The 22,565-nt window shown below is 46.4% G+C and overlaps 1 protein-coding gene across 2 annotated transcripts in view; it reads left to right on the plus strand.

Moving 5' to 3' along the window:
• Positions 1 to 282: 282 nt before the first annotated feature.
• GPR173 (G protein-coupled receptor 173) overlaps positions 283 to 22,565 on the plus strand; it is a 31,474-nt gene continuing 9,191 nt past the window's right edge. The window contains exon 1 of one of the 2 annotated variants that reach the window (XM_054472447.2): positions 283 to 1,227. The gene's annotated coding sequence lies outside the window, so the exon portion shown is untranslated. The remainder of the gene's footprint in view (positions 1,228 to 22,565) is intronic. The other variant, XM_063660739.1, reaches the window with a different exon arrangement.

The following is a 22,565-nucleotide window of genomic DNA, read 5'->3' on the forward strand; positions in this document are numbered from 1 at the left end:
CCGAGCCTGACTTCCCCAGCCAGCTATTGTCCTGGCAGCACAGCCGCCACGCCAGCGTCCCCACCCAGTCAGCCAGCCAGCCGGCTGCTCCCTGGCCTCGCCAGCCCCCCCAACCCCCCCCCTCCGGCTCCCCGCCCCGCCCCAGGGAGGACCAGGCTGGCAGCTGGGAGTCTCCCTGCCTGCTCAGCCTTCCTCCTTCCCTCCCTCTCCCTCCCTGCCTCCCTCCTCCTCCGCCCGCCCCTGAGGCAGGGACCGTGCAAATCGAGGAGAGGGGGGACGGACAGGCCTGATGGGGTCCAACTTAGGGCCCCGGACTCCCCACTGATGCTCTATCCAGGCTGGGTGTCCCCAGCATCGTGGGACCTGGATTTGTGTGCACCGGGGTGGTTCCCAGGCCAGGAGGATCCCTCTGGCAGGCCCTTGGTGCCCTCATTTTGCATGAGGACCCCCCTCGGATGCTCTGAGCCACCCTCCTCAACCCGGATCTAAAACCCGGGACACAGCTATCAGGCCAGCCTCTCTCTCCACCCCACCCCCTCTTTCTGGCGTCCATCCCCTCCCCAACACCACCTCTGCTGCTGCCTCTGGCTGTGGACCTGCACCTCTTCCCCATCCCCGCCAGGCCCGGGGAGCGGAGTGAGCCTGGATGAGAGCCCCCCCAACCTGGGGCTCTCCCAGGCCATGGCCCGTGTGCTCCCAGGGAGGAGCCCCGGACCCTGAGCATCTGCTGGAGGCTTGGCAGAGGCCCCGCGGGGACTGTGTCTTCTGAGGACAAAAGGCGGCGGCCAGCAGGCAGACGGAGGGGGGGTGGGGGGTGGGGGGGGGTAGGGGGACCGGCAGCCAGGCAGGCAGACGGGTAGCAGGGGCCAGCACTGGCCCCCCTCCCAGCTTGGCAGTGGCATGAAGATGGGAGTGGGAGTGTATAGTGCAGGAAGCACCTGCCGGGACCCCCACCTGCCAGCTAGTTGGACACCCCAAGGCTGTGTGCTGCCCACCTGGTGTTCCCCAACACCCCCAGCCCTACCCAGTGCACCCCTCCGGTGCCTGCTTTCCCTGATGCCTGCGATTTAGACCAGCCCGGCTGTATCCACGGCAACAGAAGCAGGAGTGTCACTGGCCGCCAGATCACTGAGGGTCCCACAATGTGGCCCGGGCTGTGATTTACCTGGGTGAGACAGCTTGAGCCCCCATCGTGGATTCCATGACATCCCTGCTGAGAAAGCCAAGGTAAGCAGTCAGCATCCCTCCACCAAGGATGGGGGGCTGGGACTTCTGTTCTGTCTCCCCACACATACTTCAGAGTCTCCATCACTGCCATGCTCTCTGTCTCTGTCTGACTCTGTTAGTCTCTGTCTGCTCCATCACAGGGGCTCCTTGGCACCCAAGCCTGGGGACTCCTCATCTTCCCCCCATCTTCCCCAATCCCAAATGTCCCATGAGAAAGGGAACCACCACCTGTTTCCCCTCACAGGGTCTGTTTTTATCATCATGGTTGCGTTTGGGCATGAGGCTGTGTTAATCTTTCCTTGTGTGCTGGCTGTGGAAGGGATGCCTGGGAGCCCGGCCGTGTTCCCTTCACAATGCCTGCACCCTGGGCAGGCTCAGCCTCTTGCGGCTGCTCCTCTCCCTCTCCCTCCTCCTCCACTCTCCTCCAGGATCCCTGGCCTGCTGGCCGGGTGTGTGTGTGTGTGTGTGTGTGTGTATGTGTGTGCACCTGGGTAGCAAGCAGGTGGGTAGACATGACAGAGAAGCTGCTCCCAGCCCAGACCACCCCCCACTCCTTCTTTCCTCCTTTCCTTCCTTCCTTCCACCACCACCCGCCTCCCCATCTCTCCCTACAGGTAGCAGAGTTTTGCTCACTCACCACTGAAGATGTTGCCGATTCCCAGCTAGGGGGAGGAAGCCACTGTAGGGCTAAAGGACGGTGAAGTGGTGGTGGGGAGCACTTCCAGGCCCTAGGCTGCCTGATGGTTCTGTGGGGGCAAAGACCAATCCCATGACAACCTGCAGGGACCGGGAACAACATGGTTGTCCCTACAGTGTGGGACCCAGCCTCCACCACAAGGCTCTCTGTCTCTGTTTCAGATGTCCATGTTGTGTCTGAGACCCCCCGGATCTTGTGGCCTTGTGCCCAGTAGCCAGAGGTCCATATATCTGGAAGGGCAGGAAAGCCTGGTACATGGAGAACATGGATCCTCCCAGGGACACTTCCCCCAACTACTAGCTCTGCAACTTTAGTGGAAGCATGCCACTTACTGAACCTCAGTTTTCCCATCTGTCAAAGAGACTGGTAACCCTTCCCTGATGGGTGTGTGTAGGGATTGAATGAGTTGGTGCATGTAAGTAAGAGATGTGCATCGAGGTGGCACTGAAGCAATGTCAGCAAAGCTCACAGTCAATATTGTTGCTGATTATTCATGATTAATAGTGTTATTGATTACTTGGAGGAGGGACAGGTCCTTCTTCTCCAGGGTCTCAGCAAAGATCTGGGGAGGGCAGCAAGTGGGCAAATGGAGGGGAGTGGAAGGGAGGCAGGAGAAGCCCTGTGTTAATACTTCTCATTTGTAGAGAATGATAAGTGGTTATGGGCAGAGCCTCCCTCCCCCACCCCACTCCAGGCTTCTTTCCCTGCACTTGTCCCTGTTTGTGCACACACACACACGCACACACACACAGAAGCTTGAGCCCCCATGAGCCAGCAGAGGCCTGGCTTGCAGCCTGCAGCCTTCCTGGCCCTGGTGATGTATGTGTCTCCCTGTTGAGGGGAGACTTGGCAAGAGTTTGGCCTGTGGTCAGTGGTTGGCAGGGCCTGGAGATGAGGCTGAAGCTCCTGAGATCACGGGGCTTCGGGTAGAGCTGGGGTGTGGCCCATGCAGCAGCCAGACCTGTGAGGGACGCGTCCCGGGGAGCTGCTCACCTAGAGCCTGGGGTGGGGGAAGAATGGGGTCTGCTGGCTGATTTCGGGGCATGGAGATGTGATAGGACACAGCGTGTGGGGTCGGTGGCCAAGGGAAGAGGAGGAATGGGGAAAGACTGAGGCCCAGAAGACCATCTCTGTGGGGGCAGGGAGGGGGGCTTTGAGGCATAAAGTAGACTTTTCTGAAGAAGGATTTGGTGTGGGAGAGGACCTGGTCTGTGGTCTGGAGGCCTGTGGGCCCGAGCGTGGGTGTATATATGCTACTGAGAATGTGTGGCTGAGTGTGTAGTTTGTGTGTGCATGTCTGTTCATGGGCAGTGTGGCTGTGTATGAACCTGTGTGTGTGAGCAGGCCATGTGATGGCATGCGTGTGAGTGTGTGGGTATCTGGGTAGGCTTGTGTGTGTACTGTAGGGTGGGCATGACTTTGCATGTCTGTCTGAGTGATCAGATGGACATGTTTGATTTTGAGCCTGAGTGTGGGTGTGTTTTCTCTGAGCCATCAGGCCTGTTGAATGTCTGGTTGTATATGTGTGTGGCATCAGTTTTTCTTTGAGTGTACGTGTCTGGTTGTATGTGTATGAGTGTGTGGGTTTCAGAATGCCTGGGTGTGCGTGCCCAATTAGATGAATGCCTAGTTGTATCTGATTGTGCATATTGGTGTGTGCTCATGAGTGTAGGTGCATCTAAAGGGTGTGCTTGTGAGTGTTAAGGGCATATATGTGCATGTCCATGCATGTATGAGAGGGTGTATATGTGTGTGTGTATATATGAGTGTGTCTGTCCTGCATTTGTGTAAGTAGGCTTTTGACTTTCTGTGAATGTCTGTATGTGGGTTCTCCAGCATTTTAAATTATGTAGATGTCCGTGTGTGCATGTTCCAGTGTATATCACCTGTAGACAAACCTTTTGGTCCACATCCGATTAGAGAAATGTTGGTATAGGTGGGCACACTAATATAAGGAGAACTAATTTTATGGGTAGGGGAGAGTGTGTGAATGAAAATTTATTTTGTGGGTATGCCTATGTGTGCACATTTGATTATGTATGTGAGTATGGCTGTGTGTGGGGGTGTATGCCTGTCTGCACACAAACACACACACGCATGCAAAATGCTGCGTGCATAGGTGAAATGTTGCATTGTCTATATGTCTAATTGTGTTTGTGTGTACACTGTTATGTGTGAGTACATGTCTGTGGCATGCATGAGTAGGTACTTGGGTGTGCATGTCTCATTATGTGTTTTGTCTGCATTTCTGAGTATGTGAGTGTGAATGTGTATTTGAATATGCCTGTGAGTGATTGTGAGTGTATATGTGGGTGCATATGCTAGTATATGTGAACATCTGGCTGTGTGTGTTTCATTGAACATGCCTGTATATGCCTGCCTGTCCATACACATCTATGTGTGTGTGTGTGTGTGTGTGTGTGAATATGCCTGTGTGTATGCCTGTACATTCAGACAGGCATGCACAGAGGTATATTCATATGTGTGAATGTGCCAGTTTGTACAGTTCTAATTATTTGCATGTATGTGTTTGTGTTTATGCATCTTTGTTCTGGAGCATATGTTGTAGAACACAATGTAAGGTAACGTCCATGCATGTCACTCTCAGCCTACAAGTGTGTTTAAGTGTGTGTGTGTGTGTGAGAGGATGTGTGTGAGGATGTGTGTGTCTGTGATGAGTGTGGATCAGTCCTTCTTGTGTGGATGTACAGTTGTGTGTATGTGAGTGTACTTCCATGTGTGCATGTGTGTCAATATAGGATGTGTGTGGATGTGTGTGTCTGTGATGAGTGTGGATCAGTCCTTCTTGTGTGGATGTACAGTTGTGTGTATGTGAGTGTACTTCCATGTGTGCATGTGTGTGAATATACCTTCGTGTCCAAGTCCATCTGTGAGAATGTAGGTGTAAATGATTCCTCTTTATTGTGCAGCTTCTCATATGGGTGTATGAACTTGTAGGAATGTACATGGTGTACATATCTGGCTGTGATAGTGTGGGCATGTTTTGTGAGTACATTTGTATTTCCATGTCTGAGTGTATGCATATGGGAATGAATTAATGAACAAGTCTATGTGCATGTGAACATGCCCAGTTGTGTGTACAAGTCTGTGTTATGAATGTCTGCATATCTATACTTCATGTCATTTACAAGCATGTGCATATCTAGGTGTTTATGCGTGTGAGTGTGTAAATATATGTGGTCATGTCTGGGTGTGTGTGTGCACACATTTGGGAGCTTGCCTCTCTGTGTCCATGTTTGTTCATCATCTCTTTGGGTGTGATACAAAGTCTGTCTGTCTGTGGACATGTGAAGGTATGCCTGTATGTACCCCTGTGTTTGTGAGTGAATGTACGTCATTCATGGGCATTATGTCATGTGAATGTATGTCATGCATGCATGCCTGTGTTTAAGAGTAAATGGATGTACATGTGTGACTAAGTACAGTGTGAGTGTGTCCATGTGTAAGGATGAGTGTAGGTATTTGTGCATGTGTCTGTCATTTGATGTGAGAGAGAGATACTCGGCCTTGGGCCTGTGTGGATTGGGCCTTATTGGCAAGGGGATGGAAAGGGAGAATACTTACAAGTCTGTGTACCTCAGTATGTATTTATGTGTATGACTGAGAGTCAGTGGTGACCTGCGAGACTATTTCTGTCTGTAAGTGTGTAGACATCCTGCAGATTGGCAAGCTATGACACCTGATGCCTATGACCCCCATTCTGGGGCTTCTCTGGCCTTGACCATGTACTGGGCTTTTGTGGGGGTCTCAGGATAATTCCTGTCATTATTCACACTCAAGAAGTGGGCACCAATCATGGCTGATGTCCTACTGGGGAAAAGAGGCCTATTTAGAAAAAGATTCCTTGAAACACAAAGACCTCCCTTCTCATCCCCCCAGCCATCAAAGGCCCAGAGTAGAGTGGCATTGTATGATATCTAGGGTTGGTAAATAGTTTTCACTGACAGGACCCAAATTATGCCATCCAGGCAGAAATCTAGATGTGAATGTGTATATATAAAAGTGAAAGTATCTTAGTAGAGTGTGTGTGTATGTGTGTGTGTGTATAGACTGGTATATCTGGTGAGAGAGAAAGGATGTGGTCTGCATGTGTGTAAGAGAGAGCATGGGCCGGGTGCGGTGGTGGCTCATGCCTGTAATCCCAGCACTTTGGGAGGCCAAGGCAGGTGGATCTCCTAAGGTCAGGAGTTTGAGACCAGCCTGACCAATATGGTGAAACCCCATCTCTACTAAAAATACAACTGGGCGTGGTGGTGCATGCCTGTAGTCCCAGCTACTTGGGAGGCTGAGACAGGAGAATTGCTTGAACCCAGGAGGTGGAGGTTGCAGTGAGCCAAGATCATGCCACTGCACTCCAGCCTGGGTAACAGAGCAAGACTCCATCTAAAAAAAAAGAGAGCGAGAGAGAGCACATGGGTGTATGGGTGTTTCTGGGTAGGGTGTGCGTGTGAGGCATTTGGGTGTGTTGGGAGTGGGGGATGAGTGTGGTTGTGTGTAAAGTGGCCTGTGTGGGTGGAGGATGGTATGAGTGAGAGTTGGGTTGGGGATATGTGTGAGGATGTGTGTATTTGAGGGGTGTGTGAGTATGGGTTTATCTGGATGGGGAGATAGGGTGGGGGATACCTAGGTGGCGTATGTGTTTGCTGGTGTGGCTGTATCTGTATTGTGTGTGTAAGAGAGTGTAGGTGTTTCCTGGGTGGAGTATGTATATGAGGGAGTATGGGTATATTGGGGTCAGGGAGATCCAAGTGTGGTTATATGTGGATGATATGTCAGTAGGTGAGAGCACAAGTGTATCTAGACAATGGAAGTGTGTGATAGGGTGTACTGTGATGGTGTGCATGAGAAAGAGAATTTGGGCACATCTGGGTGAGGGTGGGGGTGTATATAATTGGGGGTGTCTATGGAGTGTGTGTATGGGTGGTGTGTGTGAGACAGTATGGATGTATCTGCATTGTGTGTGTGCAGTGTGAGTAGATCTGGATGATGGTGATTAAGAGAGAATTGGGGGTCGAGATTGTATTTGTGTGTAAGAGAGAGTAGGGGTGTTTCTGAGTGTGATAGGGGTGTGAGCACACATGTCTCCTGTGGGAAGAGCATGTATGTGTATCTGGATGAGGTGTGAGAGTTTGGGTTTAACTGGGTTGGAGGCGAGTGTGGATGTAGGGGGGTGTATCAGAATATAGGTGCATGTGAGATGAGGATGTATCCTGATGGTGTGTGAAAGAAAAAGTGTGTAGGTACATTTGGGCTGTGTGTGAGACAGTGTGTGGATGTATTGGGGGTGGAGTGGGTTTGAATGTGGGTGTATCCGGATGGTAGGCGAGTGAGAGCACAGGTATATTTGGGTGATGGAGTTTGTAGTAAGGTATGTCTGGATGGCGTGTGGTGAGAGCTTTGGTTGTATCTGGGTGGAGAGTGTGGGCGTATATGTACTTGGGTGTGGGTGTGAATGTGAATAACTGGATGGGTTGTGTAAAAGAGAGTTGGGGGCACAGCTGAGTGGGAAGTGTGTGTATGGAGTGTGGGTGCTTGTGGGTGGTGTGGAGGAGATGAGAGCATGGGCGGATCTGGGGAGTGGGGTGTGTGCAGAGGTGCACTGGATGGCATGTGTGAGAGTTGGATATGTCCAGGTGGGTTGTGTGTGTGGATGTAGTTATACTTGGGTGGTGCATGTGGCTTTGAGTGGATCTCCATGGTCTATATGGGATGAATCTGGATGATGATGTATGAGAGGGTGGATGTGTCTGGATGGGGCTGTGAGAGTGGGGCTGTATTTGGAGTGTGTGTGTGTGTGTGTGTGTGTGTATGGGTATGAGAATGATGTGTGTGTCTGTGTGTGTGGATGTATTTGGCTTGGGAATTTGTGAGTGTGAGTACTTGGATGGGGTGTGGGTAAGTGTAGTGCTTTTGGAAGGTATGTGTGTCATCGTGGGTGTGTCTTAATACTGTGTGAGAGAGAGAGAGATTGTAGGTGCACCTGGTTCGGGTATGAGGGCTCTGAGTTGGGGTGGGGTACAAGTTTGAGTGTATCTGTGTGATGTATGTGAGAGTGTGGGTGTACTGAATTGGGAGTTTGCATAAGTGTGGAGGGCCTGTGCGTGTAAGTGCATTTGAGATGTGTGTATATGAGAACGGGTGTATTTAGATGGGATTTGTGTGAGAGGGTGTGGGTGTATCAGCGTTGGGTATATGTTTGAAAGTAGGTGTATTTGAGGAGAATGTGGGCACATCTGAGTTGGAGCATGTGAAAGTGTGGGGTATATCTAAGACCGCGACCTATAGGATGTGAGCAGGGCTCGGCCTATGTCTGAACGTCTACATGGCTATGAATCAGGATGTGTATATCTAAATAGGATGTGTCATCTCCGGGTGATGTGAGAGTGTGTGGGTGTGTGTGTGAGTGTGAGTGAATCTGGGGGGTGTGCATGTGGCTGCATCTGGCCACATGTGTGAGTATGTGGCCAGCATGTGAGTATGAGGATAGCATGTGTGAGTATTTGGGTGAGGAATATATCTGAGAATGTGAGTGTATCTGTGTGTGAGTGTGTAGGTGGTATATCTGGAGGTTTTGTGTGTGTTCAATAATGTGGGTATGTCTGTGTAGGGTGTGTGATTGTGGGCATGTGTATGAATGTGTATATATTTCCCAGGGCATATATATCTCTGCTGGAATGTCTGTAAATGTGAACATGTCTATGTTTGTTTATGTATGTGACTAGGTATGTGTGGCCATTTATACCTGAGTGTATCAGCTGGATTGGGTGTGCACGTGCTTGTACTAAAGTGGTATGTATCTGTACTTGTGCATGAGGTGAGTGTATTTCTACATGTAAGTTGGATCTGCAAGGTCTCTGGAGGCAGCCTTTGTGTTCGAATCCTAGTTCTGCCATTTATTAGCTGTATGGCTTTGGGCAAGTCACCTAAGCTCAACAAAGCCCCATTGTCTCATCTGTAAAAGTGGGAGTACTATTACCTATCTCATAGGATGAGGATTGGGTGAGTTATATGAAAAGCACTTACAGGCTGGACGCGTTGGCTCACGCCTGTAATCCCAGCACTTTGGGAGGCTGAGGCAGGCAGATCACTTGAGGTCAGGAGTTCGAGACCAGCCTGGCCAATGTGGTGAAACCCTGTCTCTACTAAAAATACAAAAATTAACCGGGCATGGTGGCACACGCCTGTAATCCCAGCTACTCGGGAGGCTGAGGCAGGAGAATCACTTGAACCCGGGAGGTGGAGTTTGCAGTGAGCTGAGATCACGCCATTGCACTCCAGCCTAGGCGACAAGAGTGAAACTCCATCTCAAAAAAAAAAAAAAAAAAAGAAAAAAAAGAAAGAAAAGGAAAAACAGTGGCTAGGCACGGTGGCTCACGCCTGTAATCCCAGCACTTTGGGAGGCTGAGGCAGGCAGATCACTTGAGGTCAGGAGTTCGAGACCAGCCTGGCCAATGTGGTGAAACCCTGTCTCTACTAAAAATACAAAAATTAACCGGGCGTGGTGGCACACGCCTGTAATCCCAGCTACTCGGGAGGCTGAGGCAGGAGAATCACTTGAACCCGGGAGGTGGAGTTTGCAGTGAGCTGAGATCACGCCATTGCACTCCAGCCTAGGCGACAAGAGTGAAACTCCATCTCAAAAAAAAAAAAAAAGAAAAGAAAGAAAGAAAGAAAAAGAAAAAAAGTGGCTAGGCACGGTGGCTCACGCCTGTAATCCCAGCACTTTGGGAGGCCGAGGTGGGCAGATCACCTGAGGTCGGGAGTTGAAGACCAGCCTGACCAACATGGAGAAACCCCGTCTCTACTAAAAAAAAAAACCACACACACAAAATTAGCCAGGCGTGGTGGCGCATGCCTGTAATACCAGCTACTCGGGAAGCTGAGGTAGGAGTATCACTTGAACCCGGGAGGTGGAGGTTGCAGTGAGCCAAGATCGCGCCATTGCACTCCAGCCTGGGCAACAAGAGTGAAACTCCGTCTCAAAAAAGAAAAAAAAAAAAGAAAAGAAAAAGAAGGAAAAGAAAGAAAAAAGAAAAGAAAAGCACTTCAAACAGTGCCTGGCATGTAATGAGTCCTCTGCACCATATAAGCCATTACGTACTACCATAATTATTAGCCATGCCAGTGTGTAATAGTAGGTGTCCATCTGCAAGTGTGAATGGGGTTTCTATGTACATATTTGCCCTGTTATCTGTATCTATATGTCTCTGTGACAGAATGAGAATATCCTGTGTATATCTGTGTTTGTACATGAAAGTGGGTTTGTACTTCTGTGTATCCCAGTGTGCATATAAAACCCCGAGCATGTGAGAAAGGAAGCATGTGTCCCGGGCGTGAATGGAGGGGTTTGGCCCCATGTGTATATTTCTCAGTGCACACACATCTGGGTGTATGAGTGCACATGCCTGTATTTGTGGTAGTGTAGTGTCTGTGAGTGTGGATGTGACCTGCACTGCTGGTGTGTCTGCACATGTGAGCATGCTTTTATCTGTGTGTGTGCATGCCAGTGTGTTTTTATCTACCTATGTAAACAGGTTTGTAGGGGTCAATATGTAAATGTATGTATGTGAATCTCTGTTGTGAGTGCCTATAAATGTCAGAAGGTTGGTATCCAGGTTTATATGTGATGATCCAGGTGCGTGTGTGTGTGTGTGTGTGTGTGTATGTAAAGGGCTAGTGTGCATCTGAGGGTCTCTCTGTATTTATAAACCTCAGTAGCTATGTGGGTGTGTATGATTGAGTCTGCATTGCTTTACATGCCTGCTTGCCTTTGTGTGTGTGTAGCAGTGAGGCTGAGCCATGTGCTTGTATGCGTGAGCAGGTCTGTACTATGTGTATATGGATGTGTTCCAGGGCAGATTTGTGAGAGTGGCTTTGTATAATAATAGAGTGGGTTTTAATCTCTTAGTGTAAGAACCAGTGGGGTGGGGCACGGGAGGGCCTGGATCTATAGGATGTGAGCAGGACTTGACCTATGTCTTCTTATGTCTGCGCATGTAACACTGTATCTATAAGTGTGTAGGTTCATGTAGTTTGATTCATATGTATGTATGTCTGTAAGTGCCTATGTAAATGGTGAATGCATTTTGCCTAGACCTGTATTCCTTTTTTTTTTTTTTTTTCGTAGAAGAAAGACTATTAAGAAGGCTTTGAAGTTAAAAAATAAAACTCTTGGCTGAGCACGGTGGCTGACGCCTGTAATCCCAGCACTTTGGGAGGCCGAGGCGGGCGGATCACAAGGTCAGGAGATCAAGACCATCCTGGCTAACACGGTGAAACCCCGTCTCTACTAAAAATACAACAAATTAGCCGGGCGTGGTGGCGGGCGCCTGTAGTCCCAGCTACTCGGGAGGCTGAGGCAGGAGAATGGTGTGAACCTGGGAGGCAGAGCTTGCAGTGAGCTGAGATCGTGCAACTGCACTCCAGCCTGGGCAACAGAGCAAGACTCCATCTCAAAAAATAAAAAATAAAAAATAAAATAAAATAAAATAAAAATAAAACTCTCAGTACAATTTTTGTGTGTGACACAGGGTCTCACTCTGTCACCCAGGCTGGAGTGCAGTGGCCCGATATCGGCTCACTGCAACTTCCACCTCCATGCCGGGCTAATTTTTGTTAAATACAATTTCTTAACCTTAAATCAGCTCAACAAATATATAATCAGTAATTTAGCTGTATAAGATTAAAGATCCATTACTTTATTTTAAATAAAATATGTTTTAGGCTAGGTGTGGTGACTCACACCAGTAATCCTAGCACTTTGGGAGGTCAAGATGGGCGGATTGCTTGAGCCCAGGAGTTTGAGACCAGCCTGAGCAACATGGTGAAATCCCACCTCTACAAAAAATATAACAATTAGCCAGGTGTAGTGGTGTGCACCTATAGTCCCAGCTACTCGGGAGGCTGAGGTGGGAGGATCACTTGAGCCCAGGAGTTCAAGGCTGCAGTGAGCCATGATCATGCCACTATACTCCAGCCTGGGTGACAGAGTGAGACCATGTTTCAAAACAAAAAAACCCAGAACCTGTCTCTACAAAAAATAGAAAAATTAGCCGGGCATGGTGGCACATGCCTGTAGTCCCAGCGACTTGGGAGGCTGAGGTGAGAGGATCCCTTCATCCCAGGAGTTCAAGGCTGCAGTGAACCAAGATCTCGCCATCGCACTCCAGCCTGGGCGACAGAGCGAGACCCTGTCTCCAAAAAAAAACAAACAAAGTGTATATATATATATACACATATACACACACGCACACACACATATATATATAGTTCTTAAAATTTATTCCATGAAGTACACATTTCCCTGTAAACTCTACATATACACAAGAGGTAAAAAGTGAAACAAAAAAATTTTTTGAGACACAGCCTTGCTCTTGTCGCCCAGGCTGGAGTGCAGCAGCACGATCTTACCCCACTGCAACCTCTGCCTCCCAGGTTCAAGCGATTCTCGTGCCTCAACCAAAAAAAAAATTTAATTAAAAAAATGACAGCCGGTCGCGGTGGCTCATGCCTGTAATCCCAGCACTTTGGGAGGCCGAGGCAGGTGAATCACCTGAGGCCAGGAGTTCGAGATCAGCCTGGCCAACATGGAGAAATCCCGTCTCTACTAAAAGTACAAAAATTAGCCAGGCATGGTGGCGGGTGCCTGTAATCCCAGCTACTCGGGAGGCTGAGGTAGGAGAATTGCTTGAACCCGGGAGGCAGAGGATGCAGTGAGCCAAGGTCGCACCATTGCACTCCAGCCTGAGCAACAAGAGCGAGACTCCGTCTCAAAAAAAAAAAAAAAAGACAACAGAAACCACAGTGGGAAGGGGATTAATTATTCACAAAAAGTTAGAAATTTCTTGTGGGGGCACCCCTACAGCCCTTCACCCCTGCCCCACACCCCTTACCCGTCTCTGGCTGTGCATAGCTGATGTACAAAATGGTATACAGTTAGCCTCAAAAAGGGAGTAAAAATGTCACCATCCTCCTCTGCAAGTGTCTGTACAGTCTGAGACTGTAGGCCTGTATTTCTATAGAAAGGCAGTTATACAGGCCTGTATTTCTATAGAAAGGCAGTTATACAGGCCTGTATTTCTATAGAAAGGCAGTTGTACAGGCCTACAGTCTCAGACTGTTACAGACACTTCCAGAGGAGGATGGTGACATTTTTACTCCCTTTTTGAGGCTAACCGTATACCATTTTGTACATCAGGTCAAGAGATCGAGACCATCCTGGCTAACATGGTGAAACCCCGTCTCTACTAAAAAACACAACAAAAATTAGCCGGGCATGGTGGCGGGTGCCTGTAGTCCCAGCTACTGGGGAGGCTGAAGCAGGAGAATGGCATGAACCCAGGAGGCAGAGCTTGTAGTGAGCCGAGATCGCGCCACTGCACTCCAGCCTGGGAGACAGAGTGAGACTTCATCTCAAAAAAAAAAAAAAAAAAAAAAAAGAAAAGAAAGAAAGAAAGAAAGGCAGTTATATAGTTATATCTGTGTATTGTATGCGTGTGTACCTTTGAGCTATTTGCTGGTGTGTGGGTATCTACATGCATGCCTAGCTGCTTCTGCGCAGTTGACGGGGGATGTTTGTGTGTCTGTATATGAGTGTCCCATTGTGCTTATCGGCTGGTCTGAATGTGAGTGCAAATTTGAATTTCCATGTACACATGTCCCCGTGTGCACATATCTGTCTGTATGTGCTAGTGTTTCTATGTAATGTGACTAGATGTAAATGTGTTAGGGCATTCACAACCTGGGACACAGAGAAAGTGAAATATTTTATGGCACACTGGAGTAAACTGAAGAGGGTTAGGGGTACTAGAGTTGAGTGAAAAGGAATTTCTTACATTTTCCTCATATTATACAATTATGGGAAGAAAATTAAAATGCAGAATTTTAGGGGAGTTATTAAATATTGAATTTGTGTACAACTTTCAAATGAAATCTTTTCAGTTTTTATGACACACTTGAGCTCACTTCTAGAAACATGTCTTAGTCTGTTTTGTGCTGCTCTAACAGAATACTTGAGACTGGGTAATTTTTAACAAGCAGAGATTTCTTTCTTACAGTTCTGGAGGCTAGGAAGTCCAAGGTTGAGGGGCATGCATCTAGCAAGGGCCTCCTTCCTGCATCATCCCATAGTGAAGGGCAGAAAGGCAAGAGAACACGCTTTTGCATGAGAGAGAGAAAGAGAGAGAAGGGAAGAGAAGAGAAGAGAAGAGAAGAGAAGGGAGCCGAACTCATCTATTTATCAGGAACCCTTCCTATGATAGAAACCCACTCCCATGAAAACAGGATTAATCTGTTTATGAGGGCAGAGTCCTCATTACCTCATCACTTCTTAAAGTTCTCACTTCTCAGTACTGCTGCATTGGGGATTAGGTTTCCAACACATGAACTTCAGAGGACACATTCAAGCCATAGCATTCTTCCTTGACTCCCAAAATCCATGTCCTTCTCACGTCTAAAATAGATTCATTCCATCCCAATAGCCCCAAAGTCTTGACTCGTTCCAGCACCAACTCAAAATTCCAAAGTCCAGAGTCCCATTTGAATCAGACAGGAGAGACTCCAGGTGCAATTCATCCTGAGGCAAATTTCTCTCCAGATGTTAGCCTATGAAAATAGCAAATTACGTTCTTCCAAAATACAATGGTGGGACAGGCATAGGATAGACATTCCCATTCCAAAAGGGAGAAATAGGCAAGAAGAAAGGGGTAACTGGTCCCAAGTAAGTCCAAAATCCAACAGGAAAAAAAAAAATTTGTCTTCTTTTTTTTTTTTTGAGTTAAGGTCTCCCTCTCTGTCACCCAGGCTGGAGTACAGTGATGTGATCATAGTGTCACAGCTCACTGCAGCCTCAACCTCCTGGGCTCAAGCAATCCTTTCACCTCAACCTCCTGGGCTCAAGCAATCCTTTCACCTCAGCCCCCCGAGTTTTTGTAGAGATGGGATTTGGCCATGTTGCCCAGGCTGGTCTTGAACTCCTGGGCTCAAGCGATCCACCCACCGCAGCCTCTCAAACTGCTGGGATTACCGTGCCCAGCCAACATTAAGTCTTAAAGCTGGAGAATGATCTTTGACTCTGCGTCCTGCATCTTGGGCACACTAGAGCTGGGCTGGGCCCCCAAGGTCTTGAGCAGCCCTGCCCCCTATGGCTTTGCTGGGCTCAGTCCACCCAGCAGCTCTCATGGGTTGAAGTCTCATGCCTCCAGCCTTCCCAGGCTGGAGTTGCACATTCGTGGTCCTGTAGTTCTGTGGTCTTGGGACAGCCCCACTCCCACAGTTCCACTAAGTGTTGCCTTAGTGGGGGCCCTCTGCAGTGGCTCCATCCCTGTGACAACTCTCTGCCTGGTTCCCCAGGTTGTCCATGAAATTCTTTGAAATCTAGACAAAGGAAGCCATGGTTCCACAACTCATGCATTCTGTGTGACCACAGAATTAGCACCATGTGGACACCACCAAGGTTTACAGGTTATACTTTCTGGAGCAGCAAGTCGAGCTGCACTTGGGCCTGCTTGAGCCACAGCAGGGGCAGCCAAGGGGTACTGCTCCAGAATTGAAGGAGCAGAGTCCCAAGGTGGCACAGGGCAGCAAATGCTCAAGTCCTAGGGGTATCTCTCTAGAAACCTTGCCCTCAAGATCCTAGCTTGCCTCAAAGGCCTCTGAATAGAATCTGGCTTCCTTCTACCCATATTAGTCTGTTTAGCAGTCTCTTGGTCACACCCTTAGTATTCTCTCCCCAACATGCTTTTGTATTTTTTACACGGTCAGGCTGAGAGTTTTCTAAATCTTTCTGTTCTGCTTCTCTTTCAATTATAAATTCTGTCTTTAAATCATTTTTCTCTCATTTTGCTGTACATAGCCAAAAGTAGTCATGCAGCATCTCAAACATTTTGCTGCTTAGATATTTTTTCTGCTATATATGCTAGTCTATGACTCTTAAATTCTGCCTTCCACAAAGTCCTAGGACATGAACACGACTCTGCCAAATCTTTGCACACATATAACAAAGGTGGCTTTTATTCCAGTTTCCAATACCTTATTTCTCATTTCCATCGGAGACCTCATCAAAATGGCCTTTACCATCCATATTTCTGATCATGGGATTAGAAATAAAGCTAAGGAGCCTAAATCTCCTTAGGGATTACTTAAGTGGTCATGATCAGAACCACTTGGCGATTACATTTTTAACACATGAAATCAGAACTGATCATGGCCACTTAAGTAATCCCTAAGGAGGTTTAGGCTCTCCCTATAGCACTTGTCTTCTTCTGAGGCCTCGCCCAAAATCACCCTTAACCCTCTATTAATGGCATTACAGGCTTTTTCTAGCCTGCTCCTCCATATTCTTTCAACCTCTACCCATTACCCAGTTCCAAAGCCACTTCCACATTTTCAGGCATTATAGCAACAACCCCATTCTTGGCACCAATCTTCTTAGTCCATTTTGCGCTACTATAACAGAATATTTGAGACTGGGTAATTTGTAAAGAACAGAGATTTTAGGCCAGGCGCAGTGGCTCACACACGTAATCCCAGCGCTTTGGTAGGCCAAGGCGGGAGGATTGCTTGAGGTCAAGAGTTCAAGACTAGCCTGGCCAACATGGTGAAACTGCATCTCTACTAAAAATACAAAAATTAGCCAGGCATCCTGGTGGCAGGCCCCTGTAGTCCCAGCTACTTGGGAGGCTGAGGCACAAAAATCACTTGAACCCGGGAGGCAGAGGTTGCAGCAAGCCTAGATCACGCCACTGCACTCCAGCCTGGGTGACAGAGCGAGACTCTGTCTCAAAAAAAAAAAAAAAAGGAACAGAGATTTTATTTTATTTCTTATCATTCTGGAGGCTGGGCTGTCCAAGATCATGTGGCTACATCTGGTGAGAGCCTTCTTGCTGCATCATCCCATGGTGGAAGGCAAAAGGGCAAGAGAGCATGTGCACGTGACAAAGAGAGAAGGGAAGTGGGTAGAACTCATCCTTTTATCAGGAACCCGTTTCTGTGATAACCAACCCACTCCTGTGATAACAGCATTAATCCATTTATGAGGGAAGAGTCCTCATAACCTCATTACCTCTTAAAGGTCCCACCTGTCAACACTGTTGCATTGGGGATTAAGTTTTTAACACATGAACTTTAGGGGACACATTCAAACCATAGCAGACCATAACTTTTAAATTCACTAATGTGAATTTGTAGTGGTCAACATCCATGCCCACTTCTGATCAAGTCATAAGTGGTTTGATTTATTTTATGGTCCTTTGATTCATTTGTGGTCATTTTAATCTTGACTTGGCAAATCCACTGGTGCTGAGCATAGATCTTCTACATCAAGTTATTGTGTTTCTTGGTGAAAGCTCAAACAAAGGAAATGAAGTAAGTAACAATTGGTAGTTTTGACACAGATATAAACTTCTATTGTGGCCTGCCACTTTTTGATCTTGGAAAGCATGTTGTTGAAGGTAAGACACATTCCATGGAGATTGCTCAGGCACAACCCGATGTTTGACCTAATGCCCTCAGTAATTAGCTTGAATGTATGAAATGTAGCTGCATGATTCTACAGGTCAGCAGAGCTGACCTCAAAAACACAAGCTTTGGGGTCATCAGATAACATTTTGGTTTCTCAGAAGCATCAGGTGCAGTTTCTAGTGTTGAGTATGGCTGGTGCTTTCACACCATACCCACCTTTCTTAAGAAATGGAACAACTGCTTATTCGTGCCTTCCTTTTCCACCTCCCTTTTATAATTCTCTTGTTCTTGTCATGGCCAGGCAGAGACTAAGGTTTTGTGCTTGAAATACCTGCATGATCTTTTCTATCTTTTGGTAGTCACCATCAACAGGAAATTGCTAGCCTAAGTAAGTTGCAGCAAATGGTCAAAGAGTATTTTTTTAGTGGGTTAAAACTCGTTTCTCGACAAATATTCAGAATTTGGATAATTTGTAGTGTTTGAATTTTGTTCTTCAAAGGGAGGATTCTTTTTTAAATATAGCATCTCTTTCTTTTCTTCCAATCAAATATGAAATTTCTTGTAACAAATGCAGGCCAGGTGCGGTGGCTCATGCCTGTAATCCCAGCACTTTGGGAAGCTAAGGTGGGAGGATTGCTTGAGCCCAGGAGTTTGAGACCAACCTGGGCAACGTGACAAAACCCTGTCTCTACCAAAAATACAAAAATTAGCCGGGCACGGTGGCGCGTGCCTGTGATCCCAGCTACTCAGGAGGCTGAGGTGGGAGGATTGCTTGAGCCTGGGAGGTTGAGGCTGCAGTGAGCCATGATCACCTCACTGCACTCCAGCCTGGGTGACAGAGTGAGACCCTGTTTCCAAAATAAATAAATAAATAAATGCTCACAAATTGAATGCAACAGAAAATTTTCATTTTGTGTCTCTTAAAATAATGATGAAGCTTTTCCCCTAAGTGAATGCAGACATTGCTCTACTTACCCTAATAAGTCTTCTTTAGTATTCAAATTGCAACACCAAGTAAACATCACCCAGGGAACCATACTTGACTTCACATCTCCTAAGTTGAAGTTTTGCTTCGAATCCATAAACTCTGTCAGTACTCTCCACTCTATTCTTTAGTGTCTTTAACATTTTTTATGTAACTTTATTCGTGTGCAAAAAAAGCCATTTGTTGAAGCCAGTAAACATAAAATCTGTGCCTGAGCTCAGGAGTTCGAAACCAGCCTGGGTAACATGGTAAAACCCCGTCTCTACTAAAAATACAAAAAAAAATTAGCTGGGCATGGCAGTGTGTGCCTGTAGTCCCAACTACTCGGGAGGCAGAGGCAGGAGAATTGCTTGAACCCGGGAGGCGGAGGTTGCAGTGAGCCGAGATTGCACTACTGCACTCCAGCCTGGGCAACAGCAAGACTCAAAAAAAAAAAAAAAATCTGAAAACTGAGAAGCATTCACAAAGAAATGTTGCCATGTTTCTTTTACCTCATAATTATGATTATTATTATTATTTTTACCAAATCTCTACACACTTAGGTTTAAAACAACACGGAAGGGTGTACTGATCCCAATTCCTTACAGAAAGCTGAAAGGCAGGTGGGAAATGTCTTGGATTTAATTACATTCATCTGGCATAATTTACTGTGGAAATGAGACCTACAGACAAACTTACACGTGAGGGCTCCTCAGTAAATAAATCTCAGAGTTTTCCGAACAAACTGCTGTTGTAAACAGCAGCATCTGTCCACAGACTTATGCAGTTTCCACAGTATTTCAAAATATTCATGTATCACTTTGAATATTTCAACCTTAGTTTATGTTGGTGCTTCTTGTACTTCTCTTCAAGTTTCTAACTAGTACTGTAAACTATGCAATGTCAACACCCATAGATGCATGGGTAGAAAATGAAAAACTTTCTGATTGAACATCTAAGTTAGTGTCATCTCAATGCCCTTTGACCTGTCACCAGTGTATCTCCTAACAGCAATAATTAAACATGGCCCCTTTCCTATTCCCTTTACCTCATTGGTCTTAAAAATAGCGTAGACAATTTCCCTGCACACTGCTAACCTGTGAGATTCTACTGGGAGGGGCATCTTAGCTTTACTTGTTAATCATGCAACCCTGTCACTAGCTGGTTGAGCTCCAACTAAAAATATTCTAACCCATCTCATAAAAGATCCCAGTTTCTCAATTTGCACTGCCAGATGCTTTAAAAATTCCAAATCTTTCTATTGAAGGGTTCAGCAGACCTCTGTGAGTTCTGAAAACTGATTTTTCTCTGCATTCGTAAGAAAGCAACACTCTGGCCGGGCGCGGTGGCTCATGCCTGTAATCCCAGCACTTTGGGAGGTAGAGGCGGGCGGATCACGAGGTCAGGAGATCAAGACCATCCTGGCTAACACGGTGAAACCCCATCTCTACTAAAATACAAAAAATTAGCCAGGCATGGTGGCAGGTGCCTGTAGTCCCAGCTACTCGGGAGGCTGAGGCAGGAGAACGGCGTGAACCTGGGAGGCAGAGCTTGCAGTGAGCCGAGATCGCGCCACTGCACTCCAGCCTGGGCGACAGAGCGAGACTCCATCTCAAAAAAAAAAAAAAAAAAGAAAGAAAGCAGCACTCTGAAACAAAGTCATAAAGCAACTCAATTAAACTATTGTTGGGCTTCATTCATTTATTGACAAATATTTTTATGTAAAAACAAAAGATAGTAAGTATGAAATCCCACCAAGAATCAGATTTGGTTAATTTTTAGTATCAAATACCAATCACAAGTAAATCAATCAATAAACCAAGAAATGATAAAAATGATATTGTCGTAATATTTTTAAAAGAGTCCTGACCTTTTAGGAGTAGATACTGAGATACTTAAGGATGAAATGATATAATAGATATGCTTCAGAATACTGGGAGTGAGGGAAGTGGGTAGGGTTATAGGCAGAATGAGACTAGCTATGAGTTGGTAATTGGTGAGTCTGGGCAATGGATCCACTGAGGTTCATTACAGTATTCTCTTTACTTTTTAATGTTTGAAATGCTCTATAATAAAACTTTTTAATAAAGAAGTAACAATCAGAAAAATAAAATAATACTGTTCTCTTTAGAAACACCTAATACTATGTATAATAGTCCACATAGCAACAATCATACAACGCTTGTATTTTTTCTCTGTTTCTTGGTGATAAGACAGCCCTCCTATTTTTGTAGAAGAAAAAAACTTGAGGAAAAATAAGAAGAAAATCAAATTAAAAGAAAAACAGGCGGGGTGCAATGGTTCATGCCTGTAATCCCGAGACTTTGGGAGGCTGAGGCAGGAGGACTTCTTGAGCCCAAGAATTTGAGACTAGCCTGGGCAACATAATGAGACTGCATCTCTACAAAAAAAAAAAAAAAAAAAAACCTTAAAAAATTAGCCAGGCATGGTGGCACATCCCTGTAATCCCAGCTACTCTGAAGGCTGAGGTAGGAGGATTGCTTGAGCCTAGGAGGTTGAGGTTCATGCCACTGCACTCCAGCCTGGGTGACAGAGCGAGACCCTGTATAAATAAATAAATAAATAAATAAATAAATAAATAAATAAATAAATATTTTTCAAAAATGAAGGCTAGGCGTGATGGCTCAGGCTTGTAATCCCAGCATCTTCGGGGCCTGAGGCAGAAGGATTGTTCGAGCCCAGGAGTTTGAGGCTGCAGTGAGCTATGATTACACCACCGCACTCCAGCCTGGGTGACTGAGCGAGACCTTGTCTCTTTTTTTTTTTTTTTTTTTTTTTTGAGACAGAGTCTCACTCTGTCACCCAAGCTGGAGTGCAGTGGCATGATCTCAGCTCACTCACTGCAATCTCCACCTCTCAGGTTCAAGCGATTCTCCTGCCTCAGTCTCTGGAGTAGCTGGGATTACAGGCATGCACCACTACGCCCAGCTAATTTTTGTATTTTTACTAGAGACAGGGTTTCACCATGTTAGCCGGGCTGGTCTCCAACTCCTGGCCTCAAGTGATCCTCCCGCCTCAGCCTCCCACAGTGTTAGGATTACAGGCGTGAGCCACCGCGCCCAGCCGACCTTGTGTCTTAAAAAAAAAATAAAACACAAAAGAAAACAAAAACAAACATTGTCCACATAGGTATAGGCCAAACCCCAAAACCTCACTGATGATAAACAACTAGCAAAGTAATAATCATACTATCTGGAATGTTTCAACGGGAAGTGATGAAAACAGTTACCACCTCTCTTTGCACATGGTTGCTCTGGAGCCATTCTTGCTCTAGCCCTCTGCTGTGGTAGGAGCCTACCAGCTGGGCAGCTCTGCTCATTTGTCCACTTACAAGTGCAAGAGTTAGCTGGTCTCTGCACATGAGCAGGTTTGGCTCCAGGGGTATACCTGTTGCAGGATGTGTATGTCAGTTAAGTGTATCTGTGTGTGAGCAAGTTTATATGTGTACACGTTTGCCCATGTGTACTTGTCTTTGTGTGTGTCTGTATATGTACAATATGCAATTTTTATCTTTGTGTTTGTTTGCATATTGCTAAAGTGTATGAGTGTGCCTCTGTGTGTGTGTGTTGGAGCTGTTATAAGTCTGTTCATAGGTGGGAGTGTATATGTGAATGGGTGTGTGTATGTACATATACCAGGATATACATATTTGTGTTGGTGAGCACACCTAATCTATGTGAGAGAGTTTGAATCTGTCTCTTTGTGTTACAGCATGTGTGTGTATATGTGAGCAGTTTTTTACTTACCTTTTTTCTCGGTGCATATATATCTATAGGTCTCTGAGGGGGATTCTATGTACTATACCTGTGTGTGTATGTGTGTGTGTATACACACACGTGGTAGGGTTCAAGTGCGTGTCAGCCTGCTGGCATAAGTAACTTTGAATCTGAGTGTTAATATTGTGACAGTGTTTATATATGTGACAATATTAATATACGACTTTGTGTATATCTGTGTTGTGTCTGAATATGTGGGAGGATTTGAATAATCAGCTATATTGGGTCAATGAGTATATATATGTCTGTGTGAATGAAAGTATATGTGGGTAAGTTTGCTTGTGTGTACCTATCTGTCAGTGTTTGAGATCTCGTTCATCCATGTGTGTGTTAGGGGAGTTACAAAGGTGGTTTCGTGGACCATTGCATGTGTGTGTGTGTGTGAATGAGTGTGTATCTG

This window comes from Pongo pygmaeus, chromosome X (assembly GCF_028885625.2).
Source record: "Pongo pygmaeus isolate AG05252 chromosome X, NHGRI_mPonPyg2-v2.0_pri, whole genome shotgun sequence".
NCBI lineage: Eukaryota > Metazoa > Chordata > Mammalia > Primates > Hominidae > Pongo > Pongo pygmaeus.